This window comes from Schistocerca cancellata, chromosome 3 (genome assembly GCF_023864275.1).
Source record: "Schistocerca cancellata isolate TAMUIC-IGC-003103 chromosome 3, iqSchCanc2.1, whole genome shotgun sequence".
Taxonomy (NCBI): domain Eukaryota; kingdom Metazoa; phylum Arthropoda; class Insecta; order Orthoptera; family Acrididae; genus Schistocerca; species Schistocerca cancellata.
The window spans coordinates 446,180,443-446,208,407 of NC_064628.1; the positions used below are offsets into that span (position 1 = coordinate 446,180,443).

The following is a 27,965-nucleotide window of genomic DNA, read 5'->3' on the forward strand; positions in this document are numbered from 1 at the left end:
CCAGCCGGCGTGATGTCGGAAATTTGGTGTTTTAGCGGGACCCTGATATTCACGGTACATTCGTGAAATGGTTGTACGAAAAAAGCCCCACTTTGTCGCTGCCTTGGAGAAGCAGTATCCTATCGCTCGTGCGCCGACCACGTTCAAACTCACTTAAATCTTTACAACCAGTCATTGTAGCAGCAGTAACCGATCTAACAACTGCGTCAGAAAAGTGTTGTCTTATATAGGCGTTGCCGGCCGCAGCGCCGTATTCTGCCTGTTTACATATATCTGTATTTGAATACGAGTGCCTGTACCAGTTTCTTTGGCGCCTCGGTGTACGTAAGAGCCGTGCTCTATCGGTAATGAGTTCCTTCCATTTTGTGACTTCACTCTGATTAAAAAACATAAGATGAAATTTCTGCGAGCGCAACAACTAGCAATGACATTAATATTTCTTTTAGTCACAAATATTTGACCCTTTTTCCGAATATGTCGCTGTATCCGGGGGTGTGTTTAGGCAGGATTCCATAAGTACAGCTAAAATTGTTGCAACTAAAACGAGCAGCAATTATTTGGCTGTTTATTTTCAGATATGGCGCGATTTCCGATTTTGTGGTTAGGCAGGAACCTAAGAGTGCAGCTTAAATTTCTGCAGGCAAAACGAGAGACAATCTTGTTCGTGGTCTCCCTTGTCACTAACATTTTGCTGTTGGTACGGATTACGTCGCTATTTTCGACGCTGTAATTAGGTACGAACCTAAGAGCAAGCTTAAATTGCTGTGAATGAAACGAGCAGCAGTCATATTTCTAGTCTTGCTTGTCAGAAATATTTATCTGTGATCGGTTCCTTAGCAATGCTTTTGTAAATTTGTTGGTCAAGCAAAGGATCTTGCCACACGAGTGAGGGACGTCACCTGACCGCCTCCGATTTCAGCCGAATGCCAGACGTAATTCCAGTTTTCAGTCACTCATCAAAATCCACAGAGGCGTCTGCTTTGAGAAGATGCTCACGCTACTGAAACATGTAGCCAACACGAGAAATGAAAACTAATCTTTAAAAATTTATGTATCAGTTAATATGTGTATTGTTACAGATTAGACATGCTCTTTCCTGTCCTCTTTCTGTCTCGCATTCATCCTCTCTGTGAAGATCCAGTACTGCTTGTTCATTTCACCGTCCATTCTATTTACTCTTGCTGTGCTGGTGCCTTGAGTGGCTATTCTGCCTCCATTTCCTGTCCCTGTTCGCAGTTTGCAGGTGTTGTGCCTGACCATCTCTCCAGTCATCCTGTGAGTTTCATGAGATGCAGTGAACCACAATGAGTAAGTTCAGTTGCTCTAATGCACTTACCACTGCTTTTATATCAGCTATGAGGACAACTATAAGCCGTTCCCTCACTTCCGTCCCCAGCCTGAGGTTTATTTAGCGTTGCTGGATTTTCATCAAACAGTTGATTGAGATTCTGATTCGTTTCCCATTCTTTAAGAAAGAAGTCATTTAAAATCTTGATTGTCTGACCGTAGTGAATGGCCGTCCCTGTAGTATGTCAAGCCAGATGCCGTTCTGTGTGAAAGTAGTCCAAAAGTTTTTAAAATTCGAATTCTTTCGGTAAATGAAACAAATCTGCGACCTTCATACTCCAAGAGAGCGTGCCTTTTTATAATGCGCTGATTACATATCTGATTTTTCTCCTTTTACTCTATTCATTTTGCAGCAGTCCATCGTACCGTCTGATGAAAATATCTGGGTGCAGCCGGCCGGGGTTCTAGGAGCCACAGTCTGAAACCGCGCGACCGCTACGGTCGCAGGTTCGAATGTTGCCTCGGGTATGGATGTGTGTGATGTCCTTAGGTTAGTTAGGTTTAAATAGTTCTAAGTCTAGGGGACTGATGACCTCAGAAGTTAAGTCCCATAGCGCTCAGAGCCATTTGATCCATTTTTATCTGGGTGCATTTTTCCCAATAGATAGTAAGGAATTCGTGTGCACAGGGATAAGAACATAATCGGAACCATTTGCGTCCTGACACTCAAGATTCATTAAGGCGCTAATTATTTTGGAAGACGGCACTTCAATACCATAATCTAATATACTATCAGACAGGAGCGCTCTTTGTGAAACTTTTCCGTTATCCTTCTCCTCAAATTACTTTCATTTGCAATCACTTCACTTCCTACTGCTTCTTCAGTATCATGAATTTTAGTCACTTTTGTTGCGAGCCCCTTAAGGGCTGCTTGCAACTCTTAATTAGCTAAAGAGATCTCACTTCGCTGCTCTGTTGAGTTTTCTTCTACTTTCTCTGTCCTTCCGTTGGTGACAGTTGCAAATGAGTCCATTTTTCATTCAGTTCGGTAAGTTAACCAGCTTGTTCACGTTGAACCACTGTTACGTGACCTGTAGCGTCTCACCCTGTTAACTAGAAATGAACCAACTGGTTCTGCAATTTTGTTCCTATATCCAGCAATCGTCGAATCACAGATTGGTCTCTCTATCCGTCTCCCTTTGCTCTCAGTGGTGTCCTGCTTAGCTAATGGCTTGACAAGTCTTTTTTCTTTAAGTTCAACCATTGTACCAATTTTCACAAATAAATCTTGGAATGCCAGTATCACGTAATGTAACATTCTCCATAGTACTATTACTATTCTCTTCCTTGTGCAATCTTTTACGGTGCAAGTTACTTCCCAGCAATGAATACTCTGCTGTTCCTCATTGAGATTTTCCATGGAATCACCCATATGGGATTCTACAAAAATGGAGTTTTATACTGTAAATTAACCAAGAGATTTCCAAAAACCGCAGCTAAACGCTAACTTATCCTCTGTTTCTGATTAGCTTTACACGATTTCCTCTGCACAAAGACACACATAAATATTCACAAATTATCCCCATTACATACATAAAAATTGCACATCTAAAACCCATCTAGAAATAATCACACATCTCGTATGACTTTCTCTCCAAAAGATGCAAACACATCAATACTTATTTATTTATTTATTTATCGTATCCAAGACATCACCATTTCAACACCAAGACACCACAAAAAGGCATTATCAATACTTAGAAATTATTCTTTATACAATACACAAACAAAAATCGCTCATCCAAAATAATAATGCATCTCACATGATTTCTCCTCCAAAAGGCATAAGCTCGTAAATCAGACAGACACACACACAAGGCAACAACCTGCTACAGAACCAATCAAAGTCTGGCTGGAATGGCAATTAGTTTTAAAGACCTTGGTCTCTTCAATCAACCTGTATCCCTTCCTCAATTATAACTCACTTTCCATTTCCTTACTCGTGACGAAGTGGCATTATGTACTTAACTCAGGGTGCTGTGTGTCATATCTGACTGTGGCTGTTTTCCCATCACGTATGAACATCCTGACAAGATTACCAAATGTGAAGGCATGAGTTGTGAGCAGCATTAATGGGTGCGATATGCTCTTATATAGTTCTGTTCGTATATGGAGTCTTCATTACCTGGAAAATTCTGTAGACCAATATCTGCTTTTTAACGCTCCAGTACACCTGTTCCCAACGTATAATTTCCCCTCTGTGCAATCTCGCCCAATGGATACAACCAATACTCTGCATAAAACAGGCGAAACAACATCAGCATGAATTAATAAAGGCCAAGATCGACACTGAGCCATGAAGAAACAACGCTGAGACAAGATAATAATGGATCCTATTACGATAATCACACACAGTTTACAAGACAGCATTGATTTGTTTTCAGGAAGCACAAATTAAATCCTACTCTATTTATTTCCAATAAAATGAGTATGCCATAAAATGATCCTGCAGAGGAAACCCAACGCCAAAAGAACAAAGTAACTGATACAAGAAGCTCACCAATGTTGTGCATCACTATACTCAAGGCATCACGAAAGTGAATGATGAAGTTTGATGCGTCATCCACTCGTAACAGCACAGGTAGAAGTGCCGTTTTCCAGTGGATCGTCTCCACACTGAATCACACAGTTTTTGTGTCAGTCATTCGGGAGCTGGTACCTCCCTCCACCATATTTTAACTTCCAAAAGTATTTTCCTATCATCTGCAGCTTTGAAAAAATAAAAATCCCCCCCCAATGACTTGGTGGGAGACAGATCCCCTTTGTCCATATGCCATGAAAATTTTTTAAAAATATTTTAGGTAAATAGAGCTTAGACAGCGCAAATGCGGTACTGTGATTCGTTGACTTCGTTTTCTGGCGGATACCAGATGTTTAGGTGAAAATGCAATATGGACCATGGCAACCACTGAATCTGCCACAGTGCAAAGACACTGGCTTTTACTGGCGTCATCCTGTTGATGGTATCTTCCTGAGTCGCCTCCTTTCCAAATTTTTTTACAAAGGGCTACTGTGACTCTTCATTCACGCGAAGCCTGGTGAACCACTTTCTACTGGCCTCCATCTGCATGTCAATTTCAACGTTTTTACAGCACCTGACATTAAAGTGGCTGTCACCCTACATACTTGCCCCATTCCATTACAGCGTCCAATTGGTAACATGTGGTGCCTAACAAGGTTTAATCTATGGGTATCTACATTTTCTTGTGTATACTAATGACCTTCTGTTATTAACATTACCAGTTGCTCATTTCGTTTATTTGCAGCTGATACAAACATTGCAGTAAATAGCAAATCAGGTATAGCTTTAGAAACAGCTTTTAATGAAATTTACGTAGATATGAACAAATGACTTTCAGGCAATTTTCTATCACTAAACCCTGAAAAGATACACTATTTGCAGTTCAGAACTTGTACAAGTTTTACATCCAGCATTTGTCTAAAACAGAACAAGAGACTGAAGAAATTGAGAGTGTTAAATTCTTGGGATTACAACTTGATAATACATTCTAACAGAAAAAAATGACGCACTACGCAGGAATTATCCGAATGGGGCGGAAATCAGTACATGTGACGTACATTTACAGACAAACAAATAATTACAATTTCAGAAAAAAACTGGATGGTTTATTCAAGAGGGAGTGTTTCAAAAACTGAGCAAGCTAGTCACACGCGCTTTCCAAGCAGTTATTTGGTATAGCATTGATTGACAGAGTTGTTTGATCTCCTTCTGAGGGATATTATGAACAAATTCTGTCCAAATGTTGTGTTAGATTGTCAAAGATCCGTGCTGGTTTGAGGGCCTTGCCCAAATGGCCAACACGTTCTCAGTTGGGGAAAGATCCGATGACCTTACTGGCCACGATAGGGTTTAGGTAGAAACTGTCGTTGTGTGTGGGCAGACATTATCTTGAGTTGAAATGTAAGCCCAGGATGGCTTGCAACAAAGGGGTCATAGAATCATAGAATATGGTCGATGTACTGTGTTGATGTTAGAATACAGCAGATGACAACCAAAGGTGTCCTGCGATGAAAAGAAGTGGCACCCCACGCCACCACTCTTCCATTGTCTGGGGCGTCTACAGAAACGACTTCAGTGGTCATCGGGACTCAGTTCAAAGTGCGACTTATCACTGGAGACATCATACCTCCTCAGTGAGATTCCAGACCAAATGTGCCCAACAGCGTTTCAAACAGCCTTGTTGGAGTGTAGACATCATTGATAGTCGACGCAAGGGGCGCCTTAAGCTCAGCCCACTTTCTGTGAGCCGCCTATTAATGGTCATTGTGGTCACTGAAGCAATGGTTTCCCATCGGATCGATGATAATGATGAACTCAGGGCTCTGAGTGCCTCTTTGACGATTGCTCGGTCTTTACATTCAGTCATCCCTCTAGGTCCTAACTTCTTGATGCTGTGTTTGGATGTGGTCCACCCATTCTTGTCAATATCCCTCGAATAGTGGCATTGCTCTTATTCAAACGCCAAGCGATTTGCTGATTACTCTAACATACATCTTTGAGCGCAACTACACGTCCTCTCTCAAATGCCGACATCTGCATATGTTCAAGTGCCTGTCTGCGAGGCACGTTTACTGTCCAGCTGAGAACACATTCGCAACAAATTCGCAAAGAATTCATGTCCTGGTATCAACATATCCCCCGTTTACTACTCTTGCCAGCGGCACAGTGAAACTGCGCTGCAACATCACTCAATCATCCATTGGCCACCAGAGTTCATAATTTAGCATTTTCCGTCGATACGTGTATGAATATTAGTTGGTGACAAAATTACATAGTTCCTTAATGGTATTGTACCATCTGAACGACAATTTAGAAGTAACTCACGCCGGTCATCGACCTGACGTGGATCACACAGTCTCTGCTAGCTGGAGGACTGTGGGCTAAGCTCAGAGTTGAACTGGTGTCTTCCAGATGGGGGCCAACAGTTGGCTGACAAACCAACTACAGGACACCTACCTAGGGTCCTTGGCTCACGATCTGCACTCAGAGGCCTCCTGCACAGGGACCACGCCAGGCTGCTGGTGGGTCAGGGATTTACTCTAAATGGCGTGACCAGTTCACTGCTGTGGCTTGGCTACCACCTGTATGGGCCTGATACAGCTCTCCACACACACACACCAGAGTGCTGACTTGGCTCCTTCAGTGCAGCCACGTCTTGGACCTGGCGACAGTATGCCATGAACACCTCCTGTAGCTGCTTACTGAGCTAAGGAAACACTGCCACACAGGGCCACCACACACCTCTGAGGGGCTGATGCCATTGGCTATTGTATCAGATTATTGTTATACTCCCACTGCCAGTATAAGTCCGTGATATCCGAACACCTGGTCCTATATACCTGCTGCGCCATCAAGCACAGAGCACTAACATCAAAACCCATAGTGAGGTCAACACACTGGCCCATCCTTACCCTGCTACAGAGCAATTGACACTCTGAGAACAAGAGCCCAAAGCATAGCAACAAACTTCTGAGAAAAATAGATGTTTGTTAAAATCAAATTACAGACAAACGACCAGTCACATAGGTCTGAACTGTTTTTTCATCAAGACCCAACATCCTAAACTTCCCTTTTTTTTGGGGGGGGGGGTCATCATACTTCAGACTGATTTGTTGCTGCCCACCAAGAATTCCTCTGCTATGACAGCCCTCTTCATCTCAGGGTAGCACTTGCAATCTAAGTCCTCAGTTACTTGCTGGATGTATTCCTATCTCTGTCTTCCTGTACAGTTTTAACCCTCTGCAGATCCCTCTAATACCATGAAAGTAATTGCCTGCTGTCTTAACCGATGTCCTATCATCCTGTCCCTTCTCCCTGTCAGTGTTTTCCACATATTCCTTTCCTCCCCACTTCTGTGCAGAACCTCCTCATTCCTTACCTTATCAGTCCACCTAATTTTCAACATTGGCCTGTAACACCACATCTCAAAATCTTTGATTCCCTGCTGTTCCGATTTTTTCCACAATCCATGTTTCACTACCATGCTATTTTTTACTCCAGATGTACTATCTCAGAAATTTCTTCCTCAAATTAAGGCCTGTGTTTGATACTAGTAGACTTCTCTTGCCCAGGAGTGCCCTTTTCATCAGTGATAGTCTGCTTTTGATATCCTTCTTGCTCCAACCGCCATTGGTTATTTTGCTGCCTAGGTAGCAGTATTCCTTAATTTCATCTACTTCGTGACCATCAATCCTGATGTTAAGTTTCTCGCTGTTCTCATTTCTGCTACTTCTCATACCTCAAGCCATGTAACCGAAGCCATCACAGCCTGAAGCTGAGAGCGAAGTGTCACCAACTCGGCTCGCATCCACACACAACAATCGCAGTCCCTGTCCATACCAATGACCGTGGAAAACTAAACTATTCAGATAAACGGACTATCGACACATGCTGAGCAGCTCTACTGTAGACCCTGACGAAAACGCAGGAACTGTGTCTAATAATACGCAGATATTGACAAACCTAACTACCGAAGCACTTAGGTGAAACTAAATAATTCGCCGCTGATTAGGAGCTTGTAATATGTCACAAAATCGGTTTACTTTCCGGAGCAAACGAAAACTCGAGAACTGTCGCTATTAGATATTAAATTTACAAGCATAAACTCAAGAAACTAAACTATTAAAGCACACAGATGGTATAATAAAATTCGGTCCTGGTTAGGAACTCGTAAATGTCACAAAAGAGGTTACTTCCCTGTTGCTGTCTCGGTCGGCTACTACTGCCTGACTCACGATGTAATCTAACTGGATTCTTCCCATATACCCCGAACTTTTCCAAGAATACTTCCTCCTCTTGTGATTCTTGAAGAAAGTATTCGCTATTACTAGCTGAAATTTATTAGGGAAAACAGTTAGTCTTTCTCCTCTCTCATTCCTTGTCCCAAGCCCATATTGTCCTGTAACCTTTTCTTCTACTCCTTCCCTGCAACTGCATTCCAGTCCCCCATAACGACCTGATTTTCATTTCCTCTTATGTACTGTATTACCCTTTCAGTAGCCTCATATACTTTCTCTATCTGTTCATCTACAACTTGCCACATCGGCAGGTATACCTGAACAATCGTTGTCTGTGTTGGTTTGCTGTCGATTCTGACAAGAACAACCCTATCACTGAACAGTTTACAGTAACATACTCTCTGCCCTACCTTTCTATTCATAACGAATCCGACTCCCATTATACCATTTCCTGCTGCTGTTGAAATTATCCTATACTCATCTGACCAAAAATCATTGTCTTCTTTCCACTTCACTTCTCTTACCCCCATTATATGAGTATCTAGATTAAGCCTTTGCATATGCCTTTTCAGATTCTTAAGCTTCCCTACCACATTCAAGCTTCTGACGTTCCACGTCCCAACTTGTAGAACGTTATCCTTTCGTTAATTATTCAATGTTTTTCTCATGGTCACCTCCCCGTTGGCAGTCCCCTCCCAGAGATATGAATGGGGGATTATTCCAGAATCTTTTGCCAATGAAGAGATCATCATGACACTTTTTCAATTACAGGCCACATATCCTGTGGATACACTTTACGTGTCTTTAATGCAGTGGTTGCCACTGCCTCCTACGTCTTCATGCCTTTGATCATTGCTGATTCGTCTACGTTTAGGAGCAATTTTCCAACCCTAGAACAAAAGAGTACCCTGAAGCCCTGTCTGCTCCTCATCCCTCTTTCACAAAGTCGGTTGCTGATTGGAGGTGACTTATTATGACGAAAGTCTTCGGCCACCAATGCTATAGACAAAAAATTCAAGGAGTGGCGGGTTCCAAACCCAGGACACAGAACGTTTTGACAACTGTTCAAAGAGGCTACCCCTAGACCACAGGTGCACCTTTCAACAGAAAATAGCTCTTTCATGGATAAAATGCATTTTTTACAGATTTTTCAAAATATTAAGGTGATAATGGTTACTTTTCAATCCCATTATTACACTTTCAACGCCAAAATATTTTTTAGTTCTCCATTTTTTTCACAGTAAGGAGTGGTACAAATGTGTCCCACGAAATAACGAGGGATACCTTATCTGTTGACTGAGTAATTTTGTAATTTTCCTTTTTAGACATCAACAGACTTTTGCAGGGAATAAAATATCTACAAATTATACATGCATGTAATCCTTTATTTGTTCAATGCAAGTGTAAGAAAATATTCGTTACATTTCAGTTTTCATGAAAGATAATCAAAATTTACAGAACCTTTCATACCATGGAACTTAGAAAAACATGGTATGGCACAAAGAGTTACGCCACAAGCAGTGCAAACAACTTTTGTTCTCTTCTCTTTAGAGTTTGTGCTGCAGAATCTGCATCGCTTCCTTGTGTCACTGTCTTTTGGTACATGTTTGCCTACGTTCACGAGCCACACACCACGTGGCACACTAGAAACTCCTCTCTTTGCTGGAAAGAAAGTAAGCACTGAACTCCTCTTTTTCCTGGATGAATACCCATTAATCAGTTGTCTTGCTAGTCTGAGGCGAAACGTTAACTGATCTGTCTTCTGCCATCGTGTTTTATACAGTACACAATAGTTGATAATAGCCAGATCAACAAAAAAATAAAATAGTCGATGCCATCACTTTATAGATCGTCTGCTTATCATATCTCTTTCATGTAGCTGAGCAAATCGATCAACTCTGCCCATTGTGTTGTTGTAATGACTTCAGAACATGATACAGTTACCTTAGAGCCATCTTTCAGTTTCCTTTCAATAAATTTGACATGTTTTGGATTATTGTATATAAAAAGATGGCAAACTGTTTTGTTGTCCTGCTATTTCTTAGCATACACCACACTTTACAGCAAACTGAAACTCTCCACATTTGATATCACTGCATTCGTTTGCCAATATTCCTGTTAACCCTCTCCTGTTTCCTCTTAGAGTTCCACATCTATAGAGGCCATGGTTCCTCAGTCCTTGTAAAGAAATTATCGAAAACAATGATTCTGCAGGTGTAAAAAAAATGGTTGACACAGTTCCAGAATTACTCACTCACATCTCTGGTAATTCTTGAAGTCCTTGCATTGGGGTGCTGGATTTACTAGTGTAGACTTCAAAATCTGAAATAAAACCGCTTTTAGAGTCTGCAAGACATCAAATTTTGTAGCCCCTTTTTGTTGGCTTCATGGGCATATACTGTTTGAGACATGTGAGTCCGCTGAATGCCTCCATCAATTCGTGTTCTGCTAATGCAGAAGAAAGCTCATACACTGCCAGACATTTTTTGTTCAGTGCTGCAATAATGGGTCTAATTTTATAACGTCTGTCATAGTTTGGAGCTGATTTTGGAGGAAGAATAACACTATTGTCATTGCAGGGCAGGTTTTGTGCGATTTTCTTTTATATTGACAGTGTCATGACGTTTGAAACTGAACTCACTTTCAACATTGGATCTGAACTCCAGTGACTGTCAGCTATTGGTAGTTGATGGATACCCATTTTTATGAGCATGCCAATGAATGCCTTCAGTTCAGGAACAGTTATTTCTTTTCCATTTGACAGTTTTCTTTTGAGCAGCATATAAATATGTTTGCAAACATATGTGATCCATGATGTTTTTGGAAAAAATTTCTCAAAATAAACACATTCACTGTTTGATACACTGAAATCTACTTTCGATTTTGGCTCCTTACATAGAATCACAGTGTTTTGAAAACATGTAGTCTCATCACCCCAGTCACTGTCAGAATATCTTACATCTTGATCTCCTACCACTTCAGTGTTTATAACAGGTACATTATGTTCAACCTTTTCATCAGATTTCTCATCAGCGAAACTATCAGGAAAGACATTTGCAGTTCTACTGTCAATGTCATTTGTTATCTGTGAAACGTCTGAACTACCTCTTGCTGTTGGATTTTCTAACATCTCATGTGCCATACTACTTCTAACTGACTCTGGAACGGAAGTATTGTCCTCTTGATGATAATCAGCTTCAGCTTCCGAATCCTCACCATCATCTGGCAGTGAGAAAAGATAATAGAGGATCTCATTGTCTTATAGTATCTGCAAAATAATTAATTAATAGCAAGCTTTAACTGTGTTATTCAAGTGCAAATTAAATAAAAGGAATAAAACAGCATGACATTATATTTCAAACATATAAATAATTTTACAAATAAGGTCTGTTGGAGCGCATGTGTTCCACTAATTTTATTCCAAATTTAAAATTTTACAGTCGCTGAGAAGTACATTCGATAGTGTATTTGCACTAAAAATAATTATTAGCTACGTTAATAATAAGACGAATTACTTGCTTCAGACATCTCTGGAATGTGAGAAATGATGGAAACTGTCGTATGACACAAATCACTGGTGTTGCAGCGGCCATATGTACGCACCAGTCAACAAAAGTTAGTACATATATGGCCCATCAATCACGAATGGGGTAATAAACCCATGATACGTTATGGAATATTAATTAATAGTTAAGATCATCTTTATTATTAATATCAGTTCACAAAATGTCTGTAAATGGGATACTGACAATAGTGTCTTTTTACAGTTGTGAAGTTTATAATTAATATGGAACCATAGTCACAACATGAAGCACAGCTATTAAATTCACCACACATTATTATTAGCTATTTCCAAACTTCGTGATGTCCATTATCATCATTTTCATTAAGCACAACTGTGGGCTTGAGGTTCAGATAAAACAGCTTATACATCTCTAGTTACATAGTATTACCACAAAATACATGATGTAGACATTAAAATATTTTGTCAACCCTAAATAATGTCTGACAGTACAGAGAAGAGATTTATGCTTTGTTCTTTTGGCCCTTACAGAAATGAATGTCTGAGGTATTGGTGAGACAGTTTTTCTTAAATGTTAATATATACAGCGTTGGACTTCAGTTATAGATAAAACTGGTTCACCATAAGATCAACAGATGCAGTGGAAGGTGATCAGGAGAGGCAAGGGATACTGGGCCTTATCACTTTTATGTAGTAGTGGTAGTAGTGTTGTTGTAGTAGTAGCAGTAATTACCTGTACAGTACACAAGCCATATGCTTAGCGAGCTTGAAAGACATTAGATCGACAGCAAATCAATGTGCGAAAGCATAGCCCTAACCTAAAGCAGAAGGATATGCGAATTATGTGGCAAGGTGGTCAGACACAAACCAGGCCATCTGTAAACGCTCAATTGCCATGGTAAGCGTTACGTCACTGCTGGAAACAGGAGAGGGGGTACAGGCTACCTTAGCTATGCTTCCATGCGCCTCCTGTCACTGGTGGCCAGTTGCTGTGGGTGCCACATCTCATAGTTTCCCTTACATTAGTTGTCCCATGTGTAATGAATATGGGTGAAGCCCAACCTTGTACAAGTATTGATACAACGCTTTTGAGTGAGGACACATTACTTCCTTGTAGGAGGTCACTTGTTCTAGGAGATGTGAAACTGAATGATTTGAAATTTTGAAGAAAGGACATCCAACACTGGTACAATGAAGTGAAAGCTAACATAGACAATTCTGATCGATGTCACAAGTCTTTTGTGTAAGCAGGAGCTAGCTTTCAGAGTTCATGATGAGACAGAAGATCCTCTGAATCCTGTAAATTTCAGAGCCATTTTTAAACTTGTGCCAAGCAGTAAAGAAGATTTGAAAGCATGCCGGAAGAAAATGGGCTATTTCTAGGATTTTCAAAAACTATACAGGATGAACCGACTGAATGTATAAATACGTCCATTTATGAAAGTATATACTCAAGTTTGTATAGAACCTCATTTTATGCCTGCTTTGTGATGAAGCAACAGACGTCTTGGACGAGTTACGTGGTCTGTTGTGGGGCTGGTGGACTGTAGTGCAACGTTCAAGAACATTTTCTTGGTTTTTTTATGATGTTACTGAAGCTAGAACTGCTGCACTTTATTCACTATGCTGAGTGGCATGTTTCAGAATTATGATAAGAGGAACGATCTGGTGCCCCAAACCTATGATAGCGCTTCTGTTCCAGCAGGAGAATGAAGTGGGCTGCAATCTAAGGTCCACAAAATTGACTCCAAAGCACTCTTTACTCACTGTTTTAAACATCGTTTCAATTTAGTTTACAGCAGAGGTGTTCTTATATAACAGCAGGGTTGCCAATTGTTCAGTTTTAGACTGGACAGTCCAGCTTTTAAACAAAAACTTTGGTGTCAGGTCGAACGATCCGACTGGACATCAAAGGTTCTGGTTTCAGGTCCTGTTAAATTAGGCTAAACTCATATTTATTAATTTAATTTTTTCAAAACCTTTACAGAAGCCAAATAATGAAAACTCACTCAGTAAAACTTTTCAGTTTCATTATTCTTTGGTTTCAATATTTGTCCCAGATTGCGTCACAAATTGGGGGCATTGTGGATTTGTCACAATTAATTCCAGTGTATTTTAATATGAGTTGGTGTGTTCATTTGTTCGACAAGCTGTGTCCAAGATGTTAAAGAGGCTTTGTATTTTTATTACACCATGGTGTCAGTTGTTGTCTATTGTCATCAATTCATTTGAAGACCGCGCCAGTAAGAACAGATTAGGAGAGACAAGCCAATAACAGCTTCTATTTTCTTACGATAGTTGCATGTCACTTCCACATGGGCAATAAAGTTAATATCAGTTTATGTCTATTTGTTCTTCTGCACAGTGGCAAAAAACAACAAACAAAACAATCCCTGACAATGTCATGTTTTCATTTTATTATTGGTGCTTGCAATACAGACACACTAGTTTTAAAAGGAATACCACTTCTGAACAACTTGTACGCACCAAGAGTAGTGGAACAAAGAGAGCATCACCCCACTCTCCATTGTTGCCAGAAGTATTCAAGATGGCGGCGATGACATCATCCAAGATGGTGGCCTGTAGGCTTGGCAACAGCTCATGATGTAATCCAAGATCGTGCTCGTGACGTCAGCTGATGATGCCAGGACCATTACTGAAGTTGAATTATGTGCTTCTATGGGTCACCTGGAAGTCCCCCGCCCCCGTTTCCGACTTTTTGCATGGTGGTGCATCATCCTCTTGGAAAATAGGAAAAGGGGAAATTTGAATTTTGGAGGGAATTTTGCTCTAAGATCTTACTTCTACAGCTGAGGGGAGTTAGTATGTTGTTGGCCCCAATAGAGACTGCTCATGACGTCATTCAATTCTAATATAATTTGTGTAAATTTGTATAAATTTCATTAAATTTGTTCAATTTTGTTTAAGTTTGGTTAAATTTATTATCTACCTACAGCAGTAGCGGCTTAGTGTGGTGTTACCACCAAAAGAGGCTGAGATATCTGTGCTTGTTGAGCTGTCAGTGTGGAAGGAGCATCTGTTCTATTGAATAGCTGTTACTGCCAGAGTTTTAATAGCTGTATTACATGAACTCATTCACCCGAGGACTGCACCCAAAGCCTCCTACATGAAGAATGGAAGTAAGTATTAATGCTTGAATATATGAAGAGGACGAATTCGGTCCTGCAAATAAATGCTTTGCATTAAATGTGCATTACACATCACATGGAAACATTTGTCTCAGCTTCCTCCCCACAAGAGACAACTGCCTCCGATCTAGCAGATCAAAGAACTGAGCTAGGTCGCGAGTTCGCCATTAGAGGGCGCCATGATAGGTCATGTGATCGAGCAGTTCAGTCGGGCATGCAGTGGCAGCTGGGTCGCGCTGCACAGCGTTTGTTTTGACGTTTGTGGAGCACATGTTTCTCGCTCCCAGCCGCACTGGCGCCATGACACGAACATTCCACGCTGATACCTGTAAGGACAAAAGATTCGCTCACTCCTAGCCCCGCCAGAACCATGAGGAAAATACCCAGGCGTCCGACCACCGCTGTGCCTATGGGAGTCTGAGAATGCTTTCATAACAGGCAACAGCGACAACAAAGGCGTCGCTAGCTCCTTAAAAGGATTGAGATGTTTATCTTTCCCAAAACAGGAACAACGTAAACAAAGGTGATGTGCTGCTAGGGGACATACACAGGTGTTCTTAACAGCAATGAACAAAGAGTTCCTTCAAAGGTCTTCACATATGGGTCTTCCCACAGAGAAACATTTCCAGACTTAACAAGACATTGAAAGACATCTATTAAACCCATTATATTTTTAACTCCAGCTCTGAAGAGTTCGATACATATAACACTTTATTATGAACGTGTGCATATTTAGTTATAACTATACATTTCGAAAAATTCGACGTAAAAATTTTCCAACATCATGTTAGAATAATTCACTAAACTTTCAGTGGTCATATAAGCCATCGATTCCACCGATAGCGCTACTTGAAATTTGATCTTTTCCACTGTACAGCTTTCCTAAACAGTAAAAATTCTCCATTTTATCACATGAATACTTTGTAAATAATTTGCTTCACCATTTACGAAGCTAAGCTAAATGTAAGAAACACTACGTAAAACAGTCAAACCTAATGTTAATACCAGTAACATAGAATTTCTCATATATAAAATTCACTGTGGAAAATCATGAAGTTTGCACGATAAGTGTTGAAAACGTTCTCGCATCCAGTAAAGGTGTAAAAAATACTTGCTTCCTTTATGGAGCTGCGAATCCAGCTATTTCTGAGAATGTTTCTAAAGTGTTCAGATAATTGGAGGTCTAATTGCATTCTCCATAGCTGAAACTTGTGACGGAAATATCTGCTGAATGCACTGAGCTGGTAATACAGTGTGGTTAATTAATTGAATACACATAATGACTCCAGATGCAGAGGCCAAATTCAACATCATCCAGCGTGTATTCGAAATAGTATCGTTACTCATAGTATGAATTCTATCGCTGTAAACTCATAAACTATCAGAGACTCAGGTCTCTTAGAGGTTTTGGACGCATCTGGTTAGTTCAGTCGCCAGGGATGCTAGTGGGCTCACCCCACCCCATCCCAAGAAACACAACACCCATTGGTTAGCATCTTGGTGATGTGGAAGGAGGCTCAGCATCCTATTTAAACCCCAGCATCCTTGTGTTCTCCATCATTCCAATACAGTCAGCTAGTCTGTCTGTCTGCGTTTCATTGTCTTATTCACAAGTATCATGAAAAGATCTTCAGTGAACAGCAGCGGTGAGGGGAAGCGCCCTCGCCTGAACGAGGTTCCACATAAGTTACTACTTTCGTATGAGTGTTATTTAGAATATGAAACCCTGTTTAGAATACACAACAACGAAGGACTGGCTGCTGTAACTGAGCCATGGTCTGTGAACAAAGAAGGTGACTATTGTTATAGCTTTCATATTCTTATTATTATTATTATCATTCATACTTCCATATCAATCTATTTACAATTATTTAAACATGCTCTATAACGCAATGTTTATTATTTTTTCACAGAGGTGAAGCCTCAGATGGCCATAGTGCATGTGGCAGGAGTTGGGACACAGCACACTGTCATTAGAGGTTCAGTGCGACGAGTGGAGTTGTGCATCGTGCCAACCACTGTAAAGCTATCAGCCAATGTTCAACCCACCTGGACCTGTGCATCACGAAGTCAGCCATTGCTCGGTCCCCACCCCCCTTCTGCCCCACCCTTGGCCATTGTGGAGCGGGCAGCAGCAACAGACGACCACTGATGCCTCAGCAATTGGTGATGAACTGGCTAATTCTGGGATGAGCCCGCAGCCTCAGACCAGCGTTATTCGCTACACCCAAAGTATGACACGACATGACTTCGCTACCCCAAACGAATGACGCCACGAATTACTCTCCTCTTCCTTGATATGCTACGTTTTATGCAGGCACCACTCAAGAAACTCGTTGAAACTCTGCCTGGGGGACATATGCATATAACTTGAGCTGCATTTCCAGACGAGGAAAATTTTCAACTTGTGACTAGGAAGGGGGTGTTCCCGTATGAGTATGTGGATAATATGGCGAAACTCAACGAAACCAGGCTACCCGACATAACTGCCATGCCATAATGGATGCAGAGTATGAGCATGCCGTGAATGTCTCGCAGGAATCCAATATTTCCACTTTGGGAAAGTACTTACAGCTTTACATGGACACAGAAATTCGCTTGCTTGCACACGTTTTCGAGAAATTCTGGATTCTATGCATGGCCACAAATTCTCTGGATCCCGCCTTTTATTACACAGGACCTGGGTTGTCTTGGGACACAATGCTCAAGAAACCAAAATGCAGCATTGAATTATTGATCAAAGCTGACATACTTCTTTTTTTTGAGTGAGGGATCTGTGTGGGACTTTGCCAATGTGTCCATAGGCACTTGAAGGTAAATAACCTGTGGATGGGTGACAGGTTTAGTGCATCCCTTGATTCAAGTTACATAATGTACCTGGATGTGAATAACTTATACAGGCACGCCATGCAGCAATCACTGCCAATTGGTGAGTTTCGATGGGTGACCGAAGACGAATGCAAGGGATTAGGTGGGAAAATGGAGGGGGGGGGGGTGGCACTTGATTCTGATGTAGGGTATGTGGCCAGTTTGCCGCAGCGTCCAGAACAACTAGTTCTGTAAGGAGCCTCCATTCCAAAACTGATGACAATGCTGCGGAATAAGCGGAGATACATCATTCATTATCGTAATCTCCAGCAGTATCTCAGCTTGGGTATGGAGCTGGTTAGAATCACCCAGGCTACCACTTTCAAGCAGTCCCCCTGGTTGACGGAGTATATTGATTAGAATACGAGACAGAGAACTTCCGCGACGTGTGACTTTGAGAAAGATTTTTATAAATTAATGAATAATTCAATTTTCGGTAAAACAATATAGAATTTTAAGGAACAACGTGAAATTTTGATTAGAACCGAATGGGATGGGCGTTATGGCGTAAGAAAGTGCATTGCCAGACCAAATTTTAAGTGGGTCACCTTACTCAAGAAGAATCTTGTTGCTGTGGAGATGTCGAAAACTGCAGTAGAGTTTGTTGTGTTGTTGTGGTCTTCAGTCTTGAGACTGGTTTGATGCATCTCTCCATGCTACTCTATCTTGTGCAAGCTTCTTCATCTCCCAGTACCCACGGCAACCTACATCCTTCTGAATCTGCTTAGTGTATTCATCTCTTGGTCTCCCCCTACGATTTTTACCCTCCACACTGCCCTCCAATACTAAATTGGTGATCCCTTGATGCCTCAGAACATGTCCTACCAACCGATCCCTTCTTCTGGTCAAGTTGTGCCACAAACTTCTCTTCTCCCCAATCCTATTCAATACTTCCTCATTAGTTATGTGATCTACCCATCTAATCTTCAGCATTCTTCTGTAGCACCACATTTCGAAAGCTTCTATTCTCTTCTTGTCCAAACTATTTACCGTCCATGTTTCACTTCCATACATGGCTACATTCCATACAAATACTTTCAGAAATGACTTCCTGACATTTAAATCTACACTCGATGTTAACAAATTTCTCTTCTTCAGAAACGCTTTCCTTGCCATTGCCAGTCTACATTTTATATCCTCTCTACTTCGACCATCATCAGTTATTTTGCTCCCCAAATAGCAAAACTCCTTTACTACTTTAAGTGTCTCATTTCCTAATCTAATTCCCTCAGCATCACCCAACTTAATTCGACTACATTCCATTCTCCTCGTTTTGCTTTTGTTGATGTTCATCTTATATCCTCCCTTCAAGACACCATCCATTCCGTTCAACTGCTCTTCCAAGTCCTTTGCTGTCTCTGACAGAATTATAATGTCATCGGCGAACCTCAAAGTTTTTATTTCTTCTCCATGGATTTTAATACCTACTCCGAATTTTTCTTTTGTTTCCTTTATTGCTTGCTCAATATACAGATTGAATAATATTGGGGAGAGACTACAACCCTGTCTTACTCCCTTCCCAACCACTGCTTCCCTTTCATGTCCGTCGACTCTTATAACTGCCATCTGCTTTCTGTACAAACTGTAAATAGCCTTTCGCTCTCTGTATTTTACCCCTGCCACCTTTAGAATTTGAAAGAGAGTATTCCAGTCAACATTGTCAAAAGCTTTCTCCAAGTCTACAAATGCTAGAAAAGTAGGTTTGCCTTTCCTTAATCTTTCTTCTAAGATAAGTCGTAAGGTCAGTATTGCCTCACGTGTTCCAGTATTTCTACGGAATCCAAACTGATCTTCCCCGAGGTCGGCTTCTACTAGTTTTTCCATTCGTCTGTAAAGAATTCGTGTTAGTATTTTGCAGCTGTGGCTTATTAAACTGATTGTTCGGTAATTTTCACATCTGTCAACACCTGCTTTCTTTGGGATTGAAATTATTATATTCTTCTTGAAGTCTGAGGGTATTTCGCCTGTTTCATACATCTTGCTCACCAGATGGTAGAGTTTGGTCAGGACTGGCTCTCCCAAGGCCGTCAGTAATTCCAATGGAATGTTGTCTACTCCGGGGGCCTTGTTTCGACTCAGGTCTTTCAGTGCTCTGTCAAACTCTTCACGCAGTATCGTATCTCCCATTTCATCTTCATCTACATCCTCTTCCATTTCCTATAGACCCTCTATATACTCCTTCCACCTTTCTGCTTTCCCTTCTTTGCTTAGAACTGGGTTTCCATCTGAGCTCTTGATGTTCATACAAGTGGTTCTCTTATCTCCAAAGGTCTCTTTAATTTTCCTGTAGGCAGTATCTATCTTACCCCTAGTGAGATAACCCTCTACATCCTTACATTTGTCCTCTAGCCATCCCTGCTTAGCCATTTTGCACTTCCTGTCGATCTCATTTTTGAGACGTTTGTATTCCTTTTTGCCTGCTTCATTTACTGCATTTTTATATTTTCTCCTTTCATCAATTAAATTCAATATTTCTTCTGTTACCCAAGGATTTCTACTAGTTCTCGTCTTTTTACCTACTTGATCCTCTGCTGCCTTCACTACTTCATCCCTCAAAGCTACCCATTCTTCTTCTACTGTATTTCTTTCCCCCATTCCTGTCAATTGTTCCCTTATGCTCTCCCTGAAACTCTGTACAACCTCTGGTTCTTTCAGTTTTCCAGGTCCCATCTCCTTAAATTCCCACCTTTTTTGCAGTTTCTTCAGTTTTAATCTACAGTTCATAACCAATAGATTGTGGTCAGAGTCCACATCTGCCCCTGGAAATGTCTTACAATTTAAAACCTGGTTCCTAAATCTCTGTCTTACCATTATATAATCTATCTGATACCTTTTAGTATCTCCAGGGTTCTTCCATGTATACATCCTTCTATCAGTAGAGTTTACAAAACCAATTTATGTGGGGATGTGCATACTAGACCAATCCAAACGCCACATGTGCCGTTTTCATAATGAGTTTGCGAAAACTCGTTTCGCGTATCCTAAATTACTTTATAAGGTTACATATAGCTTCATTGGGTGAAGAACTGCGATCCATATGAAGTAATGAGGTGCCACCGTAATGAATTCGACACATTCTCATACGTGACCGATAATCCTTATGGTATTATTCCACAGAACAAGAAGATTATCGGTCTGATGAAGGACGAGGCGAATGGATTGCCGATTGTGGACTTTGTACATCTACACTCAAAAATGTATGCGTATTACGCATTGGAAGGTGCCACCCAGAGGCGGGCGGGCTAAGGGTGTGCATCACATGACTTCAAGAGCCCTCTTTATCGAAGACTATTTGCGGTGCCTGTGCAGTGGCGTTCGCAGGGCTGCACCGCAACCATTGTGTATGGTTTGGCCAGTATTTGATCGATGATGATAAAAGGGTCATTTGTGATGACAGGATTGAAACTCGCCTGTACTCACATTACTCACTTGTAGCGAGAGAAGGGGTGGGGAACTCTCATTGAGTGAAAATGAGAGAGAGTCCGCAGAGTAGTAGTATGACCCTTTTATCATAGTGTAAGTAATCTTGGACCATGTGCACCTTGTAAACAGAATAGCTTTTAAGTTTTTGACCTGCAACTAGCCATCCAAGTCAGAATAGTTTTTAAGTGTATATAGTTCACAGTCCATCATAATTGTTATTTATAAAAACCTTTGCTATTGTGGGCTGTTGAAATTAGATTCTAAGCATGCACAGTCCATCAGAATTATTGTAAAACCTACGCTACTGGGGCTGTTGAATTTAAATGTAGCAGTAAAGAAAGGAACCATCCCGGCATTTGCCTGGAGCGATTTAGGGAAATAACGGAAAACCTAAATCAGGATGGCCGGAATGAACTGTCCAGGAGATGAGCATACAATTAATTATCTTTGGTGTATTTTTACATGCTGTTTCATCAAGGATGTGAGGAGGAATATGATGCAAAGATGTCCAAACAAGTATGTGTTAAATCCCTGATATCGCTGAAAATTATAGAAGACTCGTCCTTTGCTGGTGAAGTATCGTTGCAATTCTTCAGGTGGCTGAAACTCTCCAAATGAATCAAAATAATAAACTGTATTTGCACTTTTCTTGACATATGAGACCCAATGGGTTCCTGGACCTCCTGCAACATCTAAATTCACAATTATGCTGTGGGTACCGGGCGTGAGTCGTGCTTCGGTAGCTCAGATGGTAGAGCACTTGCCCGCGAAAGGCAAAGGTCCCGAGTTCGAGTCTCGGTCGGGCACACAGTTTTAATATGCCAGGAAGTTTCATATCAGCGCACACTCCGCTGCAGAGTGAAAATCTCATTCTGGAAACATCCCCCAGGCTGTCGCTAAGCCATGTCTCCGCAGTATCCTTTCTTTCAGGAGTGCTAGTCCTGCAAGTTTCGCAGGAGAGCTTCTGTAAAGTTTGGAAGGTAGGAGACGAGGTACTGGCAGAAGTAAAGCTGTGGGTACCGGGCGTGAGTCGTGCTTCGGTAGCTCAGATGGTAGAGCATTTGCCCGCGAAAGGCAAAGGCCCCGAGTTCGAGTCTCGGTCGGGCACACAGTTTTAATCTGCCAAGAAGTTTCATATCAGCGCACACTCCGCTGCAGAGTGAAAATCTCATTCTGGATGCATTCATTAGTTCGCCACATAGTTTTGGGTAATTTATCTCGCATAAAGATATCACGGAATCCTGGAATGTGGAGTTTTTCTTTAACAACTTTAAGCAGATACTTATTCGTGAGCGCTCGATCAGGTAGAATAGCTAACGGTTTTTTTTTAATTTATGAAGAGGCCCAGTCATTTCTTGTACAGCTTCAAGTACAGACCCTTTCCAATAGCTGCAGCTTCCACGACACATTAACGCCTTCTTGCCTCTTCAAGCTGTGCTTATGCGTTTTGAGCATTCTTGACTGTTTTGACTACAGCTGCAGCCCATCCTCTCAGTGAGCCTACCGCTGATAGAGCCGAAAGGGCTGGAACGGGGAACGGAATTATTCCATCTGATGTCCTGGGTAAAGGGAGAATGCGAGGTGGTTTAATTCTTCCCTTTTTCTTGTTGTTGTTGTTCTTCTTACTAATAATTGCATGCTTAGCTGCACACATCGAGGTCAGCTGGTCCTGGCAGAGGTTCGAGTCCTCCCTCGGGTATGGGTGAGTGTGTTTGTCCTTAGGATAATTTAGGTTAAGTCGTGTGTAAGCTTAGGGACTGATGACCTTAGCAGTTGAGTCCCATAAGATTTCACACACATTTGAACACATCGAGGTGAGAATGCAGATTTTCAGGCAACTTGATTTCTTCTTCTTCTTCCCCAAAGTTGACCGCGCTACTTTCATAATTCCTTTGAAATTCATCACTCCTAAGTCTAACTTAATTTTACCACGCATGGTTGTATCAACAACGAATGTAGCCACACGTTGACCTATACCAATATCTTTTCTTCGTCTTATTTTCTTGCTCTATCAGCTAAAATTCTGTCTGCAACGTGACTTGCTGGGAGATCTTTATTTGCGGCGTAGGCTAGGTCGTGCTCCAGACAGTCTTCCTCGAGTGGGTTAATATCTCTAACGCCACGTGCCAAGCGTTTCTGAAGCTTTGTTCCTGGTCCACAGAAGTTATATCGCGGAATGTGTAATTCAACTGGTAATTTGTCGAGAATACCACCTCAAACTCTTAATATGGTGTGTCTCCTATCATGCATTGTACGCTACTGAGGTGATTGAGATCTACGCATCCTATTATATACCAATTCGTCATCATCAATCCAGCTGTTTTCTGATGAAGGAAATCCCAACCATTTAACTAGCGCTCTATTCCCAAGACGTCTTATTACACGTTCGATGAGGAATACATCTGCTACAGAGCTCTTCTGCAATTCCTCTGTGTAAAAGCATCCTACAATTTCTTCACCCTTGTTATCCTTTAAGATATATATTCAGGGGTTCGTTCTCTGCACTTTGGATACTATGAATATTTCAGTTGATCAGTTTTGTAAGTACTATTTCTCAAATGCCGTCTTGTACTTTGAAATACGTACTAAGTCACCTACATTAAACCTTTGTTTGCATGGATCCAGCATTTTAATGCGGAAATATACCGACTCCATGAATGAATTGTCACGAACATCAATTGGTCTCTTTTTTATTGTACTATGTCGGGTTCAGTTATACCGTGCTATTATCTGTGATAGGATATCCGTCCACTTGTACGAACGACGAAGATTAAATCGCTTCCACATCCGAGCTTTCACTGTTCTGTTCAGACGCTCCACAATACTCGCTTTCAGGTGTGTAAGCCTTGAGTAGTGGTGTATTTCGTACCGCTCCATCACAGTCTTGAAATGTTCATTGTAAAACTCCCCACCATGATCGGTTTGAAGATTGTCTGGACATCGATTCGTTCCTGTTGGCAGCAAACGCTCCAACACCGCAGCAACATCTCTCCCTGTCTTTGTTTTCACAGGTAATGCCCCTGCGAATTTAGAGTATGTATCAGTGACCATTAAAATATACCTGAAACCTTTATTCTCACGGTTATACAGAACCATATCCTGCCATAAGTCATCCAGTCCTTTAATCATCACATGTCCTCGATGTTCTACATGCTGGTTTGTACAGCTCCCGAACTACTGTTTCCATACTTGCTATTATTATTCGATGATTCCTCTTTCTCTAAGTTCTGAAATTATTGAGACAACCACATTCGAATGTGCTGTATTGCTCGCTGCAGCCGAAGCCACCAACAGCCCAAGTCTATCTATTAGTTCATCTGCCTCATCGTAATATATACACTGGGGGGTGGGGGGGGGGGGGAGGGGGAGTGACTGCTCACTCGTTTATGTTGAATGTCAAGACCTTCACCAATGCTTTGGGGTTGCTCAGTCAGTAAATGTGATATAATGCTCTGTATTTAGAGTTTTGTGGGCTTTTCAGTATTCCGTCTGCATTATTATATACTTCAGTCAACTGAAGTATTTCTCCACACACCTTGCGATCACTGGCAGAGTATTTTAAGTTTTTTGTGGCTCTTAGGAAGATGACTTTCATTAAGCCAGGTGTTCTTTTAAACTCTTTATCCTCGATCCGTATTGTGCTATTGGTTAAACTTATAGATTGAGAGCCGAGCATATACGGTCCCTCCTTGCTGACACCAAATGTTCTACCTATCCTAGTCATGTACTGGTAAGTGAACTCAGCAAGTGGATCGTTCTCAACATTGTTATCATCTCGTGATGCTAGCTTTCTGATAGATTTGGTAACCGGTTTAAATGTCTCTCTTAATGTTTGCTCCTGCTCCATATGCCCCATCCTCAACAAACGTAATTTATTTCGAACAGCTTTATGCAACTGAATGACTTTATGCTTAGTCGACATTTTGACGCATACTAATCAGCCCTGTATATCGCGAGGATTTATATATGCTATGTTCTTCTTCTTCTTCGTCTTTCCCGGATCCTCCGCCTCAATAACAAGAACCTCAGCTTCTATTTTCATCTCAATTGCCCTAATTCTTTCCTCTAGCCAATGTTGGTCAAACGCAAAAACTTTCTGATCGTTCTTTACTTCCCTTACAGCCTTATCGAGTATGCTGAGTCTTCCCTCAGGAGTTTGAAATTTCATATCAGTATACAAGCGAGCATTTTGTCTACGTAAACCTAACCTCTCAGACTGAGCACCCGACATGCGTTCGAACTTGTCCATGGTGTACAGCTTATTGATGCATTCACCTATTTTGTACGATTATATATTGAGAAACTTCTGGAAATTCCGACTGTACCTACCATCATTCAGTTTTGGAGTTTTATCAATAACGAGAAACCCGCACTGTGAGTGATTCCAGCAATCTCCACATATATTGACAAATTCACTGTACGACATGTCAGCCCCTAATGAGCCTGGTAAATGTGTTTTAAATTGAGATTGTCTTGTTTGAATGCTATAATGAGATTGGTGTTATCCCTCACCAACTGTTTTGGGATCCTGGGATATGTCTGACTCAGATAAAATACGTCAACACCCATATGACGACCAAAGCAGAAATATCTATGGATCTGGTCCTGCTTTTCAACAGCTATATTGTCAAATATGAAGACCGTGTTTGCCTTTACTTCTTCTGGTGGAGGGCTGTCTTTGCTTTCACTGAATGCCCTGTACATTAAACCATCTAAGCCACCTAATAATCTCTGCAGTAACTGATACTTGGGTTGAAATAGTGTTTTGGAGAATATGTAGACAGGCTCGAAGCAGACTCCTTCAATGTCTGTTAGCAGAGCCATGAGACCATTTGTCCTGCCAAAGTTGGAGGGACCTACAATTATAGCTCGTATGCTGTCAGGAAGGAGCACTCCATTCTTCTTAGTCTTCTTCTCAGGATCTTCATCATCGCAGGACCAATCACTTAAAAGAATGTCCTTATGGCGAGGGTGCTTCATCCAGCCTGCCAAGATACCTACTGTGTTAGGTCCTGGCGTGCATGGGCTTTTATATAAAAAACAAATGTGCTTAATCATGTGACATTATATACAGGGTCATTTTATCTAGAGAAATAACACAAACACAAATTTGGCATAATGAATATATTTGTTTATTCACCATTGACAATTATACATAGATAGCATTATTACCATCAAAAAATCACGTGCTTCTTTTTCAATCGATGCATGAGTAGTGCGGTATTTGGAAAATAGCTACTTCTTATATCCCTCAAATTCTGCTCATATATACTGCAATGTTATTGTTGCATTGCAGTAGTCTGATATTCCATTAGTAAATTTAATTTCAACATTTTCCACACCTACTCGACAGATAGCGTGAGACTTCAGCACTGCAACTATACAGGTACTAAAACAGCGATCTATATCTTCTGTGTGGATGCTGCATGTGCGAAGCCAGTTCATGATATCAATGTACACAGCTTGACCAGAAGAGAGCCATCTATTTAGTCTTTCCATCATAGTAGTTATCGCTGAGTACAGATTGAACATGTTATCAACTGTTGAATGTTGCATGTAAATACTCTGCCCATCGGTACTTTTAACTCTTAGTGTAGCATCATCTTACATTGACAATATACTCATAGTTAGGTTTCCACAGTAGATATCCTGGTAGGATTGGGATGGAACATATTCTGTAGTCATATGGCTCTTGATGTAAGCTTTTGTGTGACAGAGTTCATCCTACTCATAGTCTGAAAAACTCACATTTTAGAGCACTAACACAGCTGACACATCACCATCTTGTGAAACTATATTCCTAGATGAAGACGTTTTGAACCACTAGTTCTTAAGGTATAGCATGAGGCGAATAGTAAAGGTGGCAGTGCACTTGGGGTGGGCAGTTAGCCAACTGTTCTTGTACTGGTGCTGGAATGTCTCTTGTGCTTGGCTCAACCGATGGTGCACATAATGGAGCCCAGTACGATTTTGTGACTACAGTCCTCCTTCAAATGTGTACATGTAATTCAGCTATGGAAAGCTGCTCTATCCTTCACATTCATCTCAATGATCAAACACATCACAATGGTTCCACAACAACAGCTCAGCAAAGACTGAATGTGTGCCACCAATTCTGGTCATGTGAGAGGAAAAAAGAAAAAAATACCCTCCAAAATTTGGTATTCCCACCCATTTTCTGTGAGGATGACACGCCATCATGCAAAAAGTCGGAGGTCGGTAGGGAGGGGCGGGGAGCGGAGGACTGCCGGGTGACCCGTAGAAGCACATAATTCAATTTCCTGCCAAAATTCAAACTTCCAATCAGGGGGGCTTGGCACTTTCCTGCCAAAAGCTGCCTTCTTGGATAATAGTAATTGCGTCGTCGGCTGACGTCACGACCGCCATCTTGGATTATGTTATGCACTGTTGCCAAGTCTACAGGACATCATCTGGGATGACGTCATCGCTGCCATCTTGAATATATCTGGCAACAATGGAGAGTGGGGTAATGCTCTCTTTGTTCCACTACTGCCAAGTATACCCATTGCTGCATGTGGCTGGTTGATGTAATGATGTGTTTTGTCTTGGCTTTATTAGGTGAACTGCACAAGGCATGTGTTTGGTTTAAAATAGAAATTAAACATTATGTATAGAATATCTTGTTATAGTGAGGTTCTCAAATGCAGTAGGCCAAAAAATGGAGCTGTAAGAGTATCATTTCAGTGACAAATGGCTACAAGGAATAGACGTCTTGGGGCGGCTTTCGAAACAAAATGAATATACCTGATATTGTAAAACATGCCGTGTAAGTTTTACAGTGAAATACAACTCATTGAAAGCTGTAAAGCATCAAGCCAGTAACAAGATTCATAGTGATAAGGTACAGGATGTGCAAAGAAATTTCACTGTTCTAA

The 27,965-nt window shown here is 41.2% G+C and overlaps 1 long non-coding RNA gene across 1 annotated transcript in view; it reads left to right on the plus strand.

Annotated features, from left to right (window-relative positions):
• LOC126176740 (uncharacterized) overlaps positions 1-21,121 on the plus strand; it is a 93,284-nt gene extending 72,163 nt beyond the window's left edge. Inside the window, exon 3 of the long non-coding RNA XR_007535651.1 lies at positions 20,764-21,121. This is a non-coding gene — a long non-coding RNA (uncharacterized LOC126176740). The remainder of the gene's footprint in view (positions 1-20,763) is intronic.
• Positions 21,122-27,965: the final 6,844 nt, after the last annotated feature.